The sequence below is a fragment of the Salvelinus fontinalis genome, chromosome 28 (assembly GCF_029448725.1).
Source record: "Salvelinus fontinalis isolate EN_2023a chromosome 28, ASM2944872v1, whole genome shotgun sequence".
NCBI classification, from domain to species: domain Eukaryota; kingdom Metazoa; phylum Chordata; class Actinopteri; order Salmoniformes; family Salmonidae; genus Salvelinus; species Salvelinus fontinalis.
In genome coordinates this window covers 8,005,736-8,027,649 of record NC_074692.1, presented here as the reverse complement: position 1 = coordinate 8,027,649, position 21,914 = coordinate 8,005,736, and the positions used below count along the sequence as shown (strand labels likewise).

Below are 21,914 nucleotides of genomic sequence, written 5' to 3'. Positions count from 1 at the left end.
CAATCATTTGATGTCAATCAGTTTCAGGGGAATATGCATTTAGATCTTCTTGAATGACTGTTCCGTGAGCAAATTATGCAGATGGTGTTAATAAACTATACACAGTGCCTTCAGAAAGTATTTACACCCTTTGACTTTTTCCGCATTTTGTTGTTACAGCCTGAATTTAAAATTGATCAAATTTACAATGCTTGTCACTGGCCTACACACACAAAAATAGAAATGTGCAAATATTGTACATCCAGGTGTGCAAAACTCTTAGAGACTTACCCAGAAAGACTCACAGCTGTAATCACTGCCAAAGGTGATTCTAACATGTATTTACTCAGAGGACTAAATACTTATCTAATCAAGGACTAAGATTGAATCGTACTACACCGTCTCCGACGCTCGTCGGATGTGGCAGGGATTGCAAACTATTACAGACAACAAAGGGAAGCACAGCCGCGAGCTGCCCAGTGACACGAGCCTACCAGACAAGCTAAATTACTTCTATGCTCACTTCGAGGCAAGTAACACTGAAGCATGCATGAGAGCATCAGTTGTTCTGGATGACTGTGTGATCATGCTCTCCGTAGCCGATGTGAGTAAGACCTTTAGACAGGTCAACATTCACAAGGCCGCAGGGCCAGATGGTTTACCTGGACGTGTGCTCTGAGTATGCGCTGACCAACTGGCAAGTATATTAACTGACATTTTCAACCTGTTCCTGACTGAGTCTGTAATACCAACATGTTTCAAGCAGACCACCATAGTCCCTGTGCCCAGGAACACTAAGGTAACCTGCCTAAATGACTACCGACCCGTAGCACTCACGTCTGTAGCAATGAAGTGCTTTGAAAGGCTGGTCATGGCTCAAATCCACACCATTATCCAGGAAAACCCTAGACCCACTCCAATTTGCATACCACCCCAACAGATCCACAGATGATGCAATCACTTTTGCACTCAACACTGCCCTTTCCCACCTGGACAAAAGGAACACCTATGTGAGAATGCTATTCATTGACTACAGCTCAGCGTTCAACACCACAGTGCCCTCAATGCTCATCACTAAGCTAAGGACCTTGGGACTAAACATCTCCCCCTGCAACTGGATCGTGACGGGCCGCCCCCAGGTGGTAAGACTAGGTAACAACACATCCGCCACGCTGATCCTCAACACAGGGGCCCCTCAGGGGTGCGTGCTCAGTCCACTCCTGTACTCCCTGTTCACTCATGACTGTATGGCCAGGCATGACTCCAACACCATCATCAAGTTTGCCGATGACACAACAGTGGTAGGTCTGATCACCAACAACGATGAGACGGCCTATAGGGAGGAGGTCAGAGACCTGGTTGTGTGGTACCAGGACAACAACCTCTCCCTCAACATGATCAAAACAAAGGAGATGATTGTGGACTACAGGAAAAGGAGGACCGAGCACGTCCCCATTCTCATCGACGGTGCTGTTTTGGAGCAGGTTGAGAGCTTCAAGTTCCTTGGTGTCCACATCACCAAGAAACTGTCATGGTGCAAACACACCAAGACAGTTGTGAAGAAGGCACGACAACACCTTTTCCCCCTCAGGAGACTGAAAAGATTTGGTATGAGTCCTCAGATCCTCCAAAGGTTCTACAGCTACACCATCGAGAGCATCCTGACTGGTTGCATCACTGCCTTTTATGGCAACTGCTTGGCCTCCGACCGCAAGACACTACAGAAGGTAGGGCGTACGGCCCAGTACATCACTGGGGCCAAGCTTCCCGCCATCCAGGGCCTCTATACCAGGCGGTGTCAGAGGAAGGCCCTAAAAGTTGTCAAAGACCCCAGCCACCCTAGTCATAGATTATTCACTCTGCTATGCGACGGCAAGCGGTACCGGAGCACCAAGTCTAGGTCCAAAAGGTTTCTTAAAAGCTTCTACCCCCAAGCTATAAGACTCCTGAACAGCTAATCAAAGGGCTACCCAGACCCCTCTTTTACGCTGCTGCTACTCTCTGTTTATTATCTATGCATGGTCACTATAACTCTACAGACATGTACATATTACCTCAACTACCTCGACTAACCGGTGCCCCCACAAATTGACTCTGTACTGGTTTACCCCTTGTAAATAGCCTCGCTATTGTTATTTTACTGCTGCTGTTTAATTATTTGTTTATCTTATTTTCATTCTATTTTTAACTTAACACATTTTTCTTAAAGCATTGTTGGTTTAAGGGCTTGTAAGTAAGCATTTCACTGCAAGGTCTACACCTGTTATATTTGGCGCATGTGACCAACAAAATTGTATTTGATTTTCAGGGGCTGGGAGACTAGTCAGGATCAAGGGAAAGATGAACGGAGTAAAGTACAGAGAGATCCTTGATGAAAACCAGCTCCAGAGTGCTCAGGACCTCAGACTGGGGTCATGGTTCACCTTCCAACAGGACAATGACCCTAAGCACAGAGCCAAGACAACGCAGGAGTGGCTTCGGTACAAGTCTCTGAATGTCCTTGAGTGGTCCAGCCAGAGCGAACTTGAACCTGATCAAACATCTCTGGAGAGACCTGAAAATAACATTATCGGGTAGGGTGATGAGGGGAAAAAATATTTAATCAATTTTAGAATAAGGCTGTAACGTAAAGAAATGCGGAAGAAGTCAAGGGGTCTGAATAATTTCCGAATGCACTGTAGGTAGACATGTATATCTGTGTTGTGTTACTGTCTGGGATCTGGTTCAGGAGGGGCCAGTTTGGTCCACAGTTTGGTCCAGCCTGGTCAAGCGGTGGTGGGCAGACAGCTGGTGAGGGGGGATGTCCTCCGTGAAGACCAGGATGAGTTTGTCCCTGTGCTCAACCAGCAGATTGAAGGTGGACAGTCACAGCTCCAGAGAGCACCAGTTACTGCGCAAGGTAGTGACGACTCGCCACACACAGGGTGTGGCGGCTGCCATAGAAGCTGTGATATTGTCCACAATGTCCTTTTCCAGCTGGAAGTCCCTGCTATGCAGACAGAGATGCAGGAAGGGAGGCCCCCTCTGCTCCAGGCCCGGCAGCAGCTGCTCCACCAGCCAGCGCTCATCTCTACCACTGTATGACACAAAGGCATCATAGTGGTGGCGCCCTCTGAGGTTGGGCTTCTGCACCGTCTCCCCCAGCCATCCACGGACGCTATGGCAGCATGCCAGCAAGTAGTCCGCAGCCAGCTGATGGAGCAGACCCAGGAAGGTGAAGATGAACAGGACAAAGCCCACATCCAGGGAACTGTGGGCTCATAATTGCAGGTGAGATCAGCCTTATTGGGGTGCCAGATGATGACCTAGATATGCCTCTGACCCCTGGCCTAGGTGTCCATCCAGGTGTTTTCACATCTGCAATCCAGACAAGGTCTGTAAAATCAACAGGCAAATCAGGCTGGTCAGGGGCTCGGGGAAGTCCTCCAACACACTGAACTCCTCTTCGATTTTGATTGACAGCTGCCTGAGGGAGTGCAGGTCTCTGCTCAGCTCCTCCTCTAGAGTGAGGATCTGACAGGATATTAGGTTCAGGCTCTCTTGCCCGTTCAGGTTGCGGAACATGATACCCAGCCTTAGATGCAGGATGAGGTCCACCCATTTCAGCTTAAGATACCTCAGCTGCACAAGTGTATTCAGGTCAGTCTGCTAGAGCATAGACTGTAAGTCAAAATACTCAAGGAAGGGGAACTACTTTGCAGCGAAGTGAGATCCACACAGGAGGTGCTCCGCTATGGCTGTGAGGCTGACGACGGACTTGAAGAATGGCCTCCAGCAGTACTGGAATGACACGTTTTGGGCACAGAGCTGAAGGGCCAAGCCTGGTTCTGGGGTACTGTTCCTGCTGATGATGTTTACACAATCCCAAAAATTGGTAATGTTCATGTACATTCATCCCAAAGGGAAGACACCAAATATGAGCATCAGATTTAAAGTCACACACCTCCCACTGGCTGGCTGGATTGTGAATGTCCCTTAAATCTATGTTCTTCAGTGAAGTGAGGTGTATAAGTGCAGAAGCTTCGATGTGTACGAGTGAATTTAGTTCCAGTGATAAGATCTCTATGTCGTGCAGGCCACAGAAAGTGTTCTTTGTAAACTGAGAGATCTTGTTACAACTTAAATCTAGGAACCTCAATTTACCAAGTCCCTTAAATAGAAAGGCAGAAATATTAGTAATGTCATTGGATCCTAGACCCAGATGTTCCAGATTTTCAAGCAACAGAACTGCTCTGAGGAGGTATTTGTGATGTGAAATCTACTCAAGGAAAGTCTCTTCAGCCATATGATTGGACCCGTATGAGTGTCACAAAGCTCGCTGAGCTCAGAGATAACTTCTGTACAATGTGACTGACAAATGGGTGAGATTCTTAAAGAAATGTATCATGCTCAAATTGTCTATAACGTTATCACTATTACAGATGCTGAGGCTGAGCACCTCACTCCCCTGACAATTTCTCATAGCAGACTGAGTAGTTCCCAGTTTTATGGCTACTTATATCAACTTGTATGATTGATAGTTTGAATACAGTCTCGCAAATGTATTAAAAATAAAAAAGATATATTTTTTAACCCAAAATGACGCAATCTGCTGATACCAGTCTGCAGAAGTTGTGTCTGTAGCTCATCATTGTCAGGCAAAGAAAGAGATGATGTGTTTTCAAAGCATTTGAATTCTCCTTTTTCTAAACAGTGTACTTTAGGGAAGTAAAGAAATCTTGAAGACGATAGAAAAATGGAAGCTCAAGAACAGCTCTGTGTCAGAACAAAATGACTGTCCAATCTGAATTAAAGTCCAGGATCGTCAACGACTTTGACATGTTGACTATGCTACAGAGCAAATCAGAGCGCTCCTGTGTACAGGTGTCGACTGTGAGTTTCTTCAGAAGAGGGATCCCTCCCAATGCATCCAGTGCAGTCACAGAAAGCCTGTAGTTCTCAATGGACAATTCCTCAAGATGAATCAGGTCACTGAATGTGGTAGATAGAAGTGGGGAATTGTAACACTGTGACACACAGAAAAGATAGTCTCTTTACATGGGACAGCCCTTTGAAGATTCCAGGCAGAATCGTAGGCAGAGAGCCTCATATGCGAATGGTCTCGGGGGTGGAACATCAAGAGAGCGCTCCAGACTGCATCACAGACCCACTCCTGATCTCGAGACAGAGAGCCTGGTAGTTTGATGAAACAATGGAAAGTCTGAGTTTGAGATCGCGTACATCCCAGCAAACGGCAGTTATGTTGCTGTGAGGGCAGGAACTGCTGTGAATGGACAACCGGTAGTGGATTGTCTTGTTATAGAGTACGCATGTATTACTAAAACCAACCCCAGGAGCCGATGATCCAAACTACCAATAGTCCAAATTGAACAGAGACCAGCCTCCTTTTTCTTGTGAAGTAGACACAGGTCTGCTGGAATGATGTGTTGGTCGTTATGTAGTTTGTTATTGTCTCATACAGTGTAAGTGATTAACACATTGATGATTGATAATCAGAATGCTCCTCTATCCAATTGGATGAGGCGTTGGTGGGATTGCATGTCCAATGAAATGAAGACCTGGAGTTCTTCCACTGCTGTGTCTGCTAACTGAGTTGTAGCTATGTTAATCTCTTCTTGATCTTTTTACTATATACGGCTTTTGCGTCTCTGCAATCTCTTCTTGGTCTATTTTTTTATTAACTCTTAGATACTTTGAGAAAAGCTGTAGGTTAAAGATTAGATTATTCTTAACATATCTTTCTCACTTTCTCGTAGCTTCTACATAATAGGTAGTGGTTAGTCTTTTTTCTTGGTGGTGGCAATTCCACCACTTCAACCCCATTTTCATTATCTCCAGCACAATACCGGTGTCTACATATGTGAAAATGGTGCACTTCTACTTTTTGTAGAAAATAATATTTTGTTAAACGGTTCAACACGACTCTTAACACTACTTTTTAAACAGCATAGACCAGCATAGACTGGTGACCAGCCTTCATTGTGACCAGCCTCCATTGGATTAGTTTAGAAAAATGTATGCTATTTACAGTCGGAAGTTTACATACATGTCACGATCATCGTAACTTTGAAGAGAGGACCAAGGCGCAGCGTTTAATGAAGACAAACAAACGAACAAACAAACAAACAAAAACGTGAAGCTACATAAACTACGTGCACACATGCAACATAGACAATTACCCACAACCAACCTAATGCCTATGGCTGCCTTAAATATGGCTCCCAATCAGAGACAACAATAGACAGCTGTCTCTGATTGAGAACCAAACCAGGCAACCATAGACTTTCCTAAACACCTACACTGAACACAACCCCATACACTCTACAAAACCCCCTATACAATACAACCACCCAAGACGAGACAAAACACACAAACATCCCCCATGTCACACCCTGACCTAACTAAAATAATACAGAAAACAAAGATAACTAAGGCCAGGGCGTGACAATACACTTAGGTTGGAGTCATTAAAACTCATTTTTCAAACACTCCACATATTTCTTGTTAACAAACTATAGTTTTGGCAAGTCGGTTAGGACATCTACTTTATGCATGACACGAGTCATTTTTACAAAAATTGTTTACAGACAGATTATTTCACTTATAATTCACTGTATCACAATTCCAGTGGGTCAGAAGTTTACATACACTAAGTTGACTGTGCCTTTGAACAGCTTGGAAAATTCCAGAAAATGATGTCATGGTTTTAGAAGCTTCTGATAGGCTAATTGACATAATTCAAGTCAATTGGAGGTATACCTGTGGATGTATTTTAAGGCCTACCTTAAAACTCAGTGCCTCTTTGCTTGACATCATGGGAAAATCAAAAGAAATCAGCCAAGACTTCAGAAAAAAAATTGTAGACCTCCACAATTCTGGTTCATCCTTGGGAACCATTTCCAAATGCCTGAATGTACCACGTTTGTCTGCACAAACAATAGTATGCAAGTATAAACACCATGGGACAACGCAGCCGTCATACCGCTCAGGAAGGAGACGGGTTCTGTCTCCTAGAGATGAACGTACTTTGGTGCGAAAAGTGCAAATCAATCCCAGAACAACAGAAAAGGACCTTGTGATGATGCTGGAGGAAACAGGTACAAAAGTATCTATATCCACTGTAAAAGGAGTCCTATATCGACATAACCTGAAAGGCCGCTCAGCAAGGAAGAAGCCACTGCTCCAAAACCGCCATAAAAAAGCCAGGCTACGGTTTGCAGCTGCACATGGGGACAAAGATCGTACTTTTTGGAGAAATGTCCTATGGTCTGATGAAACAAAAATAGAACTGTGTGGCTATAACGACCATCGTTATGTTTGGAGGAAAAAGGTGGAGGCTTGCAAGCCGAAGAACATTATCCCAACCGAGAAGCACGAGGTTGGCAGCAACATGTTGTGGGGGTGCTTTGCTGCAGGAGGGACTGGTGCACTTCACAAAATAGATGGCATCATGAGGCAGGAGAATTATGTGGATATATTGAAGCAACATCTCAAGACATCAGTCAGGAAGTTAAAGCTTGGTCGCAAATGGGTATTCCAAATGGACAATGACCCCAAGCATACTTCCAAAGTTGTGGCAAAATGGCTTAAGGACAACAAAGTCAAGGTATTGGAGTGGCCATCACAAAGCCCTGACCTCAATCCTATAGAACATTTGTGGGCAGAACTGAAAAAGCATGTGCGAGCACGAAGGCCTACAAACCTGACTCCGTTACATCAGCTCTGTCAGGAGGAATGGGCCAAAATTCACCCAACGTATTGTGGGAAGCTTGTGGAAGGCTACCCGAAACGTTTGACCCAAGTTAAACAATTTTAAGGCAATGCTACCAAATACTAATTGGGTGTATGTAAACTTCTGACCCACTGGGAATGTGATGAAAAAAATAAAAGCTGAAATAAATCATTCTCTCTACTATTATTCTGATATTATTATGTATATATATATATATATATATATATATATAATATATTATTCTAATATTAATATTTTGAATGTAATGTTCAATAATTAGTGCACTTTGAAATGTAGGTGGGGTCAATGGACCGGTGGGGCTCGTAAGCACATTTGGGGGCATGATACGATATATGTGTATCTGTGCCAACTGTCAGTGGAAGTGTTGTACCAGTTTAAGTGGTTGATGGTTATGTTGTTCATCAAGGTTGAGCACGTCTTTTAACACAGTTAGTTCTGCAATCTTTGTAAGAGCATGTGACATTAATGAGCTGCGCTGTTACAGTGACTTCATGGAGTTAGTTGCCTGGAAGTTTGCTGTGAATTTTGCATTACCTAATTGGCAACCAGTAAGTTATTGTAAAATGCACAGTAACTTAAAAGGCAGTAACTGTTAGTAATTAGTGATGGGGCTTTCTGAAGCGTTCAGCGCTTTAACCAAATTAACCAAAATGGTTAATTACTCTGAGCTTCATCTGTTCACAATGCACATTAGGGATAAATGCTGCTCAGCAATAAATAGCAGCGTGTGATTATCAGAGACATTTATTTTTCTCCACTGCTTTCATCAAAACTCTGTGGTGCAGTGGTAAGCCATTGGCTTTAGTAGTATATCATCAGTTTGCATCATGCTTCCCTTTTTTGCCTTCAAGTTTACTATTTTTCAAAAACACTGAATCTATGGCATTATTTAAGATGCTTAAGACAGAAGCGTATACTATACTAAATACAAAAAAACTATTTGAACAACAGTGCAGAAAGTGTGGTTTCACATAAAACAATTTTGAAAGTAGTGTGTCTTCAATGGGATTTGACCTCATACTCTCACGTCCCTGAATGTTCCATAGTGCTCTATTCTACCTGATAATCTACTGGTCAAGTTTTTTGGTCCAAAATCCTAACTATATTTGTAAGTACGGTGTCCAGTAGAGATTGTTGTTGGAAAGCAGCTTGGAATTGAAGAGAGCACCGGAACCACAGCAAAAACAGTAGGATCTCGAATTTTGCAACACACGGTTTGAAAAAGCGCATGATAATCGAAGCTTCGGACATCATTGATGACGTACTTCTGATCAAGTGATACACACATTGGCACACTGCTTTGAAGTTAGCTGCTTAGCGATTTCGACGCATGCCTCGGATCTCCGGTGTCAAACATCACTACTAGTAACTCACTCACGTCAAATCCAGTTAGGTCAGATACCAGCTTAAAACATAACTGCCAACTAGCTGCCAGTAACTTACTGCCCGCTTAAAACATAACTGGCAACCAGGTGTCAGTAGGTTATTGTAAAATGCACAGTAACTTACTTGTAAATAGCTGCCAGAAGCATACTGTACAGTCATAGAACTTTTCTAAATACAAAAAAAAGCTTATAACATTAGTTGACAACTACTAAACATTCTTTATGGTGAGCACATTTGGAACCCAGCCTCACCTGGCCTCAACCTCTTGGTTGGCAGCAAGCTGACCTTCCTGCCACACAATCAAGTCAGTAAGCCACAGTAAGTTCCTATGAATACTACAATAACTATTTTCTCACAAGCTGACAGTGTTACTGAAAATTAAACATGAACTTTCCAGTGACCAACTGCCATTAAGTTACTTTAAAATGCACAGTCACCAGTGCAGCTCTTGATTGGCACAAGCTCTTACAAAGATTGTAGAACAGGGAGTTTGACAAATTAGGTGCTCAATGATAAAAACACTTTAACTGGTACAACACTTCCACTAACGGTTGGCACAAATACAACATATTTTAGACCATGCCACCAAATATGCTAATGATCCCCCCAGCACAGCTACATTTCAAAGTGCAGTGAAAGTAAGGTAAACAACAAGTCATTTTTCAACATTAAGACCTTAATTCAACTGGAAAAATACTGTATTTTTTACTGCAACTCAGTAGCTGGTAACTTACTTACCAAATTACAATTACAAGCAATTTTAACAAAATAAGCATATCTGAAGTATCCTGTATAACTGTAAAACCTGTCATTGGTTCTACCTGGAACCAGAAGGTTCTTCATGAGATGGTTCTAAATGGAACAAAATAATGTTCCATTACAGGGACTAATTAAAGGGTTCTACGTGTCACCCAAAAGGGTTCCCCCATAGGGACAAATGACAGGGTTCTATGTAAAAACCCGAAAGAGATCCCCTACAGCAGAGATCATCAACTAGATTCAGGCGCGGGCCTATTCTTTCTTGAGTGGATGGTTGGGGAGCCGGAACAGAATTACAAATAATTGGGAGACTGCAAATTGACAGCAAGAAGCCCGAACAGAAGGCCTCCCGAGTGGTGCAGCGGTCTAAGGCATTGCATTGCAGTGCTAGAGGCATCACTACTGATGCGGGTTTGATCCCGGGCTGTGTTGCAGCTGGCTGCGACCGGAAGACCCATGAGACGGCGCACAATTGGCCCAGCGTCATCCGGGTTAGGGGAGGGTTTGGCCGGCTGGGATGTCCTTGTCGCAATGCACTCTAGTGACTTCTTGTGGCGGCTAGGCACATGCACGATGACTTCAGGTCGCCAGCTGTATGGTGCTTCCTCCAACACATTGGTGCGGCTGGCTTCTGTGTTAAGCGAGCAGTGCGGCTCGGCGGGTTGTGTTTCGGAGGATACATGCCTCTCCCGAGTCCGTACAGGAGTTGCAGCGGTGGGACAAGACTGTAACTACCAATTGGGGGGTAAAACTTGGGGGTGGGGGCAAATAAAACCATCTATGGCCCGTTGGGGAACACTGCTTTACAGGGACAAAATGAAAACAAAACTCACCAGCAAAAACACAGTGAAGGCTGGTCACCAGCAAAAACACAGAGAAGGCTGGTCACCAGCAAAAACGTATCGAAGGCTGGTTACCAAAGAAAACACAACAATGGCTGGTCACCTTTGAAAACCCTTCTAAGGCTGGTCAGTCAGCAGAACCAGTTAGACCATGCTGATCAGACCAGCATCCAACCACACTGACCAGCATAGACTAGCATGGACCAGCATAGACCAGCATGGACCAGCTTGAAATGTATGCTGGTCTATGCTGTTTTTTCCAGCAGGCTATGACATCATCAATTCTTGGTGACCCTCCCTCCCTCTGGCTAAAAACCTGCTGTAGGTGTTAAATCCTACCTTTTACTTTGAATTCTACCCTATGATGTCGCAGAGAATAATTTATTCAGATTTTTTCCCACAGATCAATAAAACACGCTGTTTTCACATATGAAGACACTGGTATGGTGCTGGAGATAATATGAGGCCGAAAAGTGGCGGAACTGCCCTGTAACATGCCTCCGGGTCATTTATTTGATCAAATCAACAACTGGTGCAACATAAACATAACATAAAATGCCAGGGATTTGTATAAATACAGAAAGGAGTACTTTGTTTCCTCCATGAGAGTGCTGTCTGCTTAGACTCTCTAGCCTCTATGAGCCTGAGGTGTCTGTAGAATCCTGGCGATGCCCCCATGTGCCCTGTGGCTGATTCTTCCCTGTATCCTGTGACCTTCGATCCCCCAGTGGTCTTTGGGATGACCTCACCTTGGCCGGGGTGTCGCCCTGTCTGCCACTGTGTCAGATATGTTTCTCTGGCCCGTCCCTGTGGCTTACTGTCAGAGCACCTCCTACTCTACTCTCTGGTTGGATGAGGAAATATGTGCATGTGGACAGGTTTGGGTGTGTGTGTGTGTGTGTGTGTGCGTTTGGGTGTGTGTACAGTGTGTACAGTGTGTACAGTGTGTGTGTGTGTGTGTGTGTGTGTGTGTGTGTGTGTGTGTGTGTGTGTGTGTGTGTGTGTGTGTGTGTGTGTGTGTGTGTGTGTGCGTTTGGGTGTGTGCATGTGTATGTGTATGTGTTTGTGTGTGTGTTTGGGTGTGTGTGTGTGTGTGTGTGTGTGTGTGTGTGTGTGTGTGTGTGTGTGTGTGTGTGTGTGTGTGTGTGTGTGTGTTTGGGTGTGTGTGTGTGTTTTTGGGTGTGTGTGTACAGTGTGTACAGTGTGTGTTTGGGTGTGTGTGTACAGTGTGTGTGTGTACAGTGTGTGTGTGTGTGTGTGTACAGGGTGTGTGTGTACAGTGTGTGTGTACAGTGTGGTTGGGTGTGTGTGTACAGTCTGTGTGTACAGTGTGTGTGCACAGTGTGTTTGGGTGTGTGTGTACAGTGTGTGTGTGTGTGTGTGTGTGTTTGGGTGTGTGTACAGTGTGTTTGGTTGGGTGTGTACAGTGTGTGTGTACAGTGTGTTTGGGTGTGTGTGTGTACAGTCTGTGTGTACAGTGTGTGTGTACAGTGTGTTTGGGTGTGTGTGTGTGTGTGTACAGTCTGTGTGTACAGTGTGTGTGTACAGTGTGTTTGGGTATGTGTGTACAGTGTGTGTGTACAGTGTGTGTGTTTGGGTGTGTGTATACAGTGTGTGTGTGTGTGTGTGTACCGTGTGTGTGTACCGTGTGTGTGAGTGTGTTTGGGTGTGTGTACAGTGTGTTTGGGTGTGTGTGTACAGTGTGTGTGTTTATGTGTGTGTGTACAGTGAGTGTGTGTTTGGGTATGTGTGTACAGTGTGTTTGGGTATGTGTGTACAGTCTGTGTGTACAGTGTGTGTGTACAGTGTGTTTTGGGTATGTGTGTACAGTGTGTGTGTACAGTCTGTGTGTTTGGGTGTGTGTGTACAGTGTGTGTGTGTGTGTACAGCGTGTGTGTGTGTGTGTTTGGGTGTGTGTGTACAGTGTGTTTGGGTATGTGTGTATAGTGTGTGTGTACAGTGTGTGTGTTTGGGTGTGTGTGTACAGTGAGTGTGTGTTTGGGTATGTGTGTACAGTGTGTGAGTGTGTTTGGGTGTGTGTGTACAGTGAGTGTGTTTGGGTATGTGTGTACAGTGTGTGAGTGTTTGGGTATGTGTGTACAGTGTGTGAGTGTGTTTGTGTGTGTGTGTACCGTGTGTGAGTGTGTATGGGTGTGTGTGTACAGTGTGTGAGTGTGTTTGGTTGTGTGTGTACCGTGTGTGTGAGTGTGTTTGGGTGAGTGTGTACAGTGTGTGTGTGTGTTTGGGTATGTGTGTACAGTGTGTGAGTGTGTTTGGGTGTGTGTGTACAGTGTGTGTGTGTTTGGGTATGAATGTACAGTGTGTGAGTGTGTTTGGGTGTGTGTGTACAGTGTGTGTTTGGGTCTGTGTGTACAGTGTGTGAGTGTTTGGGTCTGTGTGTACAGTGTGTGTGTGTTTGGGTCTGTGTGTACAGTGTGTGTGTTTGGGTCTGTGTGTACAGTGTGTGTGTTTGGGTATGTGTGTACAGTGTGTGTATTTGGGTCTGTGTGTACAGTGTGTGTGTTTGGGTCTGTGTGTACAGTGTGTGTGTGTTTGGGTCTGTGTGTACAGTGTGTGTGTTTGGGTCTGTGTGTACAGTGTGTGTGTTTGGGTATGTTTGTACAGTGTGTGTATTTGGGTCTGTGTGTACAGTGTGTGTGTTTGGGTCTGTGTGTACAGTGTGTGTGTTTGGGTCTGTGTGTACAGTGTGTGTTTGGGTATGTGTGTACAGTGTGTGTATTTGGGTCTGTGTGTACAGTGTGTGTGTTTGGGTCTGTGTGTACAGTGTGTGTGTTTGGGTCTGTGTGTACAGTGTGTGTGTTTGGGTATGTGTGTACAGTGTGTGTATTTGGGTCTGTGTGTACAGTGTGTGTGTTTGGGTCTGTGTGCACAGTGTGTGTGTTTGGGTCTGTGTGTACAGTGTGTGTGTTTGGGTCTGTGTGTACAGTGTGTGTGTTTGGGTATGTGTGTACAGTGTGTGTATTTGGGTCTGTGTGTACAGTGTGTGTGTTTGGGTCTGTGTGTACAGTGTGTGTGTTTGGGTCTGTGTGTACAGTGTGTGTGTTTGGGTATGTGTGTACAGTGTGTGTATTTGGGTCTGTGTGTACAGTGTGTGTGTTTGGGTCTGTGTGTACAGTGTGTGTGTTTGGGTCTGTGTGTACAGTGTGTGTGTTTGGGTCTGTGTGTACAGTGTGTGTGTTTGGGTATGTGTGTACAGTGTGTGTATTTGGGTCTGTGTGTACAGTGTGTGTGTTTGGGTCTGTGTGTACAGTGTGTGTGTTTGGGTCTGTGTGTACAGTGTGTGTGTTTGGGTATGTGTGTACAGTGTGTGTATTTGGGTCTGTGTGTACAGTGTGTGTGTTTGGGTCTGTGTGTACAGTGTGTGTGTTTGGGTCTGTGTGTACAGTGTGTGTGTTTGGGTCTGTGTGTACAGTGTGTGTGTTTGGGTCTGTGTGTACAGTGTGTGTGTTTGGGTATGTGTGTACAGTGTGTGTATTTGGGTCTGTGTGTACAGTGTGTGTGTTTGGGTCTGTGTGTACAGTGTGTGTGTTTGGGTCTGTGTGTACAGTGTGTGTGTTTGGGTATGTGTGTACAGTGTGTGTATTTGGGTCTGTGTGTACAGTGTGTGTGTTTGGGTCTGTGTGTACAGTGTGTGTGTTTGGGTCTGTGTGTACAGTGTGTGTGTTTGGGTATGTGTGTACAGTGTGTGTATTTGGGTCTGTGTGTACAGTGTGTGTGTTTGGGTCTGTGTGTACAGTGTGTGTGTTTGGGTCTGTGTGTACAGTGTGTGTGTTTGGGTCTGTGTGTACAGTGTGTGTGTTTGGGTATGTGTGTACAGTGTGTGAGTGCGCATCCACACACTGATGAAGCAGCACAGCTCACCCCTCCTGGCTCTTTTCTTAGACTCCGCCCTCTCCGTGGCCGCCCCGGGCGCTGCTGTCACTTTCCATCATGCCGTGCTCCAACAGTGGGAGCGCTACGTTGCTGAGGAAGCCATCTCTGTTTGTACGCTTCAGCCTTTACTCTTCTCTTTACTCTATCGCTACTGTACACGCTTGTCTTTACGATGTTCTACAGAGGAAAACAGGCAGTTCTGACAAAAACAAACATTTTCTAAAAAGTGGATGTAGCTGCACCATTAGGAGCATATTTCAGAAAATTCATTACATGGGTTATTGTTGGATGATTGCTAATGAACTTGGCAACTTGAGAACGTTTTCATGCCCAGATATGTAACGCTGTCTCTATCTCTTCCCCCCATTCATCTTTCTGCACTGAGGGTCAGTTTTTTATGAAAACAACAATGTACAGCCATTTACATGTTAACCCTCGTAAAGTCAATATGATAAGAGCACAGCAAAGCAAAAAAAAAAATTGATACATTTACTTCTCACTCCCATGGGAAAACCCCAGCTGTTTCCAATCAAGTATGGTAAATTTGCTATCCATCTATCCATGCAGCCATGCATCCGTCTGTCTGCCCATGCATCCGTCTGTCTGCCCATGCATCCGTCTGTCTGCCCATGCATCCGTCTGTCTGCCCATGCGCCCTTCCATTCATCCCTTTATCCATACTTCCATCCATCCATTCAACCATATACACTATGCGATCCTGTGTGTAGCTGGGAACCCGTCCTCCTGTGCTCTCTCCTGTCTCCTGCCTCCTTGCCCTGGCAGTCAGAGTAGTGTAGACCATCTATATTTTATACAGCATTTTGCAAACAACAGATGAATAAAATATGCTGTAAAAATGGGCATAACCCCTGCATCAGAATATCACCATGGCCTATTTTTTTTTTTTTGAATGGTGAGGTTAATGTATGTGTGTGTGTGCGCGTGTGTGTGTGTGTGTGTGTGTGTGTGTGTGTGTGTGTGTGTGTGTGTGTGTGTGTGTGTGTGTGTGTGTGTGTGTGTGTGTGTGTGTGTGTGTGTGTGTGTGTGTGTGTGTGTGTGTGTGTGTGAGAGAGAGAGAGAATGTGTGTTTTCGGTGTCAATGGGCTGGTGTTGTGTCTGTTTGTGTGTGTATGTGTTTGTGTGTGGTTGTGTATGTGCGTGAGAGAGAGACAGACACTGATATGCTACACTGCCAGCTATCTCTGCTGTCCTCTACCATTATTATTTCCATAAAGAGGTAGTTATATAATTTGTCCATCCATTAAGGGAAAATAATATGCCACCATAACAAAAGAGAGACATGTAATTACCAGCATGAATAGCACTTCCTATTTTCCTACAGAGAGAGAGGGAAGGAAAGAATGGGAAAGACAGAAAGAGAGAGGCTGATTGAGAAAGAGCATGTGGGAGAGAGATAGAAAGACGGATGAGGGAGAGGATAAGTGAAAAGGAGGAAGAGAAGAGCAAGGGAAAGAGGAGTAAGAGATGGTGTGTAGAGAGAGAACCCCTCTCTACCTTTGTGAGAACCTTTGTGTGTGTGTGTGTGTGTGTGTGTGTGTGTGTGTGTGTGTGTGTGTGTGTGTGTGTGTGTGTGTGTGTGTGTGTGTGTGTGTGTGTGTGTGTGTGTGTGTGTGTGTGTGTGTGTGTGTACATTTGCGTCACTGCATTTCCAGTCAGGACGTCCATCGATGTCTGAGGAAGTCGGGAGATGACGGGGAAATCGGCCACTAGGGGCAACAGTGAGCGCTACCCTCAAGTAAGTTTTGGTTTTGACAAGGAGTGGTGGATGGCTGTGAGCATCTGTCTCTGGTGACAAAGATTGCATGTTCGAATCCAGCGATAGAAAGTTGTTTTAGATATTTTTAAGCCAATCCCAAACCTTAACCCTTACCTTAACCATTTGGAGTTAATGCCTAAACTTAACCTTAAACACTTAGAAAAAAAACGTCTAAATTTGACGTTCGAGAAACATGGATGAACATCTAATTCTGACGTGAGACTGTGAGAGCTAGTTGTAAATATGTGTGTGCATGCGTGTGTTTGTCTGCATGTGTGTGTGTGTGTGTGTGTACACCTTTGGTTTATTTCTGTATGTTTTTCATGTTGGTGTATGACCATGGTATAGGAAGCATGGCTGCCCATCATTGACAGAGGGAGATAAGAGAGAACGTCAGAAAAAGAAATATAAGGCCATGTTCATTAGGATACACCGTAGCAAAACAGTGTTCAATGGAAAATCAAAATGAATGTTTCTTATAGGACAAGTTCAGATTGTACTGCTTTGGATCGCTTTCTTCCATTTCCTGCCTAGTGGACAAAGCTCATGTTGGGGAGAGAAAGAGACAGACACATCCTGCCTATCCTGCGTGCACTGTGTTCCACTACCATTACGTTTAGTTTACGTTACCATTAAGTTTCATTAATGTTGTGTTCACTCTCTCTGGGCCTATTGTCTCCCTCCAAACCCCGCAACTCTTATAGATGGAAAACATAAACCATTCAACACTAAGCATCACTTTTCAATTATTTATTCTGAGTTGCATATGTGAAATATCTTGTTGAAAGCGTAAATTTGGTTTGTTTTGTATACATATCATCCGTGGGCACCCGCCTGAGGGGAATTCTAGGATAGTGAGGTAGTGCAGTGTTGGCTCTATTCAATTATGTATCTGTGTGTGTGTGTCTGTGTGTGTGTTTGTGTTCACAAGTTTTATAGGCTTATTACACTATGCAGTACAGTATATGGGTTCCACCAAAGGTGTTGTTTATGAGCACATGCATGGAAGGGAACATGGCACGTATGTGTCAAATAGGTAAGGTAAGGTAAGCAAGGATGGGTGTGCTTGTAGGGAGATATAGGTGAGGAAAATGGCAAAAAGTGATAGCAGTTCTCCCACCTACCTGTACTTGCATACTGAAGGACTGTAAGTACACAGAAAATCGAAACAAAGTATTATCTTAAGTTTGTATATCAAGTCAAGCACCTTGGTTGTAGAGCGAGATGGCAGCCGTGTTCCCTTCCCTTCTCAAAGAGTCTCCAAAGGTACAATTGTAATATAAATCGCATTTGCACATGATCTTTTTCTTCCTCTATTTGATGGTTAACTGAATAGTGTGGTTGTGTGCTGGGTGTTAGAGTGGCTTGTTAGCACTTTATAATACCGCTGGCTTTTTATCTCTAACTAACATGGGGGAAAACATTTATTAGCTTCAGCTGGAGCAGACTAACGGCGCCTTGCAAATGTGGAATCACAGATTTAAAATGAACAATAAGCCTATGTGGCGTCTCAGAGAGGAGGAAGGAGGAGATAGCTGGTGCCTCCTCACTCGAAAAACAGATCATGATCATCATGTTGGCAGGATCCGAAAGATTAGACACATCAATAGTTGATGACTCTCTACAGAGTTGCACTCAATTCCCACATCTATAAATTACTAAATAAGGACATTTACATCACAGTGCCACAGCAAACTTGTCTCTCTTCTCCCTCTTTTTTTCCTGGTCGGTTATGTGGAAAAAAGAATATGTCCATCTGACCCTAATGAGATAACACAATGCGCTAAGTATGAATAAAAAGTAAACGGAGAAAGAAAGAGGGAGAGAGGAATAGAAAGAAGAGGTTCTATGTACCCCCTTTTTGTTGCTTTGAGTCAGGGAGCAAGAGCGAGAAAGACATGCTAAAGACGTGAGCACCTATAAAGAAAGGCATCAGTAATAGATGCGGCCCGCCGATACACATGAATAATGCAACTTTTATATTCAAGAAAATTACAAATACAACCCATTGGGAGAGAAAGGAGGGAATCATTACCCACAAACTAGAACCTTTGTAAAATGCAGCAAACTTTTAATAATTAATCCGCATAAACAAATAACACATGAATAAAGAACACTTAAAAAGCCACCCAAGCCACAGGAGTTACGCAAACTTCCCGTGAAACTTTTAGCATCTGGAGCGAGAGGGTCAAAGGGCTGTATTCAAATGAACACAGTTTGCTAAGTTTCTCATCATTTTTCCACTTAAGCAGTTTGCTGCTGATCAGTTTCAAAACTATTACATTTAACTCAGCCTTTCTCCCGGCCTTTGTCCTTTGCTTTTAGAGGCAAGGTTTTCTGTGAAAAAGTTTGCTTGTCGCAATGTAGGCCTCAAAAGCTTCTAACGCAGAGATTTAATTGCAAATTGTGAGTACATCAAAATCCATTGCAAATCCATGAACCTTGAACCAGAAATGAAAATTTGTGATTTGGTTTGATTCTGCATGGAAATGTGTGATATATAAACCAGTACTGGACAGCTGACAATTCGCCTTTTAAAGGTAATTTCCTAGACGTTCGCATAGATCGCATTCACGGAAAATGATGTGTGTGTCGGCTAAAGCCAAAAATACCATTTACAGTCAAATGCAATGTGCTTCACTATGATGTGCCTTGGATTGAATTCCTGCCTAATATTCCGCCAGCCTCATCCCTCAGCTTCTAACCAAACAGAGTGATGCACCTGCCCAACAGGGGCAAAAAAACAAATTCAGGGTTGTGACTTTCAACCTGCCAAGTGACAGAAGAAGGACCCAGAATATTTGTAAAATGTGGAGTAGAGAGTATAATGTCTTAGTGTGCATGTGTGAACACCACCTTGTCACAGTGACACACTGGAAATCCAGGTCATGCATCCACTGCAGTTAACACAGACACATTCACGTGCATTTACACAATGTTAAGATTTGGGTTTAGCGCACACACACACAAGCACAAACATACGCTCATGCGCACACACACACACACGCACACACGCACACACACACACACACACACACACACACACACACACGCACACACACACACATACACACACACACACATACACACGCTGTCATGTTCCTGACCTGTTTTCTGTTTAGTTTTGTGTGTTAGTTGGTCAGGACGTGAGTTTGGGTGGGCATTCTATGTTGTCTGTTTCTATGTTGGTTTAGGGTTGCCTGGTATGGCTCTCAATTGGAGGCAGGTGTTTGGCGTTCCTCTAATTGAGAGTCATATTTAGGTAGGCGGTTCACAGTGTTTGTTTGTGGGTGGTTGTCTCCTGTGTCCGTGTCAATGTTTGCACCATACGGGACTGTATACGGTTTGTTCATTTCATGTAGTCTGTTCCTGTTCATTTCGTTCTTTACGTTGTATGTAAGTTCGTCGTTCGGGACTGTCTACTTTCGTTTTGTTATTTTGTTAGTTTATAGTGAAGTTCGTGTTTTCGTCTTGTCTTTAATAAATCATTATGTCTTCACTATCCGCTGCGCCTTGGTTCAATCCCTGCTCCTCCGTTTCTGATGAAGAGGAGGAGGATTATCGTTACAGAACCACCCACCAATCCAGAACCAAGCAGCGGTTTAAACGGAGTAAGGGACAGCACAAGAAGGAGGAATGGACTTGGGACGATGTATTGGACGGTAAAGGTTGCTACACATGGGAGGAGATCCTGGCTGGAAGGGATCGCCTCCCATGGGAACAGGTGGAGGCACTGAGGAGAGCAGAGGCTACTGGAGTGAAGAACCGGAGTTATGAGGGGACGCGTCTTGCACGGAAGCCCGAAAAGCCCGTGAGTAATTCCCAAAAATTTCTTGGGGGGGGGCTAAGGGGTTGTGGGCCAAGGGCAGGTAGGAGACCTGCGCCCACTTCCCAGGCTAACCGTGGAGAGCGGGAGTACGGGCAGACACCGTGTTACGCAGTAGAGCGCACGGTGTCTCCTGTACGTGTGCATAGCCCAGTGCGGGTTATTCCACCTCCCGGCACTGGTAGGGCTAGATTGGGCATTGAGCCAGGTGTCATGAGGCCGGCTCAACGCGTCTGGTCTCCAGTGCGTCTCCTCGGGCCGGCATACATGGCACCTGCCTTACGCATGGTTTCCCCGGTTCGCCTGCATAGCCCAGTGCGGGCTATTCCACCTCGCCGCACTGGCAGGGCGACCGGGAGCATTCAACCAGGTAAGGTTGGGCAGGCTCAATGCTCAAGAGAGCCAGTACGCCTGCACGGTCCGGTATTTCCGGCGCCACCTCCCCGCCCCAGCCTAGTACCTACAGTGCCTACATTACGCACTAGGCTACCAGTGCATTTCCAGAGCCCTGTTCCTCCTCCACGCACTCTCCCTGTAGTGCGTGCATCTAGCCCGGTGCCTCCAGTTCCGGCCCCACGCACTAAGCTACCAGTGCGTCTCCAGAGCCCTGTACACACTATATATTCTCCCCCTACTAATCCTGATGTGCTTGTCCTCAGCCCGGCGTCACCAGTGCCGGTACCACGCATCAGGGGTAGAGTAGGCTTTGAGGATACAGTGTGCCCTGTCCCTGCTCTCCGCACTAGTAGGAAGGTGCTTATCATTAGCACGGTGCCTCCAGTTCCGGCACCACGCACCAGGTCTACAGTGCGCCATATCCGGCCAGAGCCATCCGTCTCACCAGCGCCATCTGAGCCATCCGTCTCCCCAGCGCCATCTGAGCCATCCGTCTCCCCAGCGCCATCTGAGCCATCCGTCTCCCCAGCGCCATCTGAGCCATCCGTCTGCCAGGAGCCTGCAAAGCCGCCCGTCTGCCATGAGCCTGCAAAGCCGCCCGTCTGCCATGAGCCTACAGAGCCGTCAGCCAGACAGGAGCCGCTAGAGCCATCAGCCAGACAGGAGCCGCTAGAGCCGTCAGCCAGACAGGATCTGCCAGAGCCGCCAACCAGACAGGATCTGCCAGAGCCGCCAACCAGACAGGATCTGCCAGAGCCGCCAACCAGACAGGATCTGCCAGAGCCGCCAACCAGACAGGATCTGCCAGAGCCGCCAGCGAGCCATGAGCAGCCAGAGCCGCCAGTGAGCCATGAGCAGCTAGAGCCGTCAGAGCGCCATGAGCGTCGAGAGCCGTCAGCCTGCCATGAGCGTCGAAAGCCGTCAGCCTGCCATGAGCGTCGAGAGCCGTCAGCCTGCCATGAGCGTCGAGAGCCGTCAGCCTGCCATGAGCGTAGAGAGCCGTCAGCCTGCCATGAGCGTAGAGAGCCGTCAGAGCGCCATGAGCGTCGTGAGCCGTCAGCCTGCCATGAGCGTCGAGAGCCGTCAGCCTGCCATGAGCGTCGAGAGCCGTCAGCCTGCCATGAGCGTCGAGAGCCGTCAGCCAGCCATGAGCTGCCCTTCAGCCTGAAAAGGCTAGATACCCAGAACTGCCCATCAGTCCAGAGCTGTCTCTCTGTCCGGAGCTGCCCTTCAGTCCGGAGTTGCCCCTCTATCCTGAGCTACCTCTTTATCTTGAGCTACCTCTCTCTCCTAAGCTATCCC

The 21,914-nt window shown here is 45.6% G+C and overlaps 2 pseudogenes; both read right to left on the bottom strand.

The window, feature by feature from the left end:
* Positions 1-2,703: 2,703 nt before the first annotated feature.
* LOC129825880 (toll-like receptor 13) lies at positions 2,704-4,607 on the bottom strand (annotated as a pseudogene).
* Positions 4,608-4,739: 132 nt separating this feature from the next.
* LOC129825879 (uncharacterized) lies at positions 4,740-6,038 on the bottom strand (annotated as a pseudogene).
* Between the last annotated feature and the right edge of the window lie 15,876 nt (positions 6,039-21,914).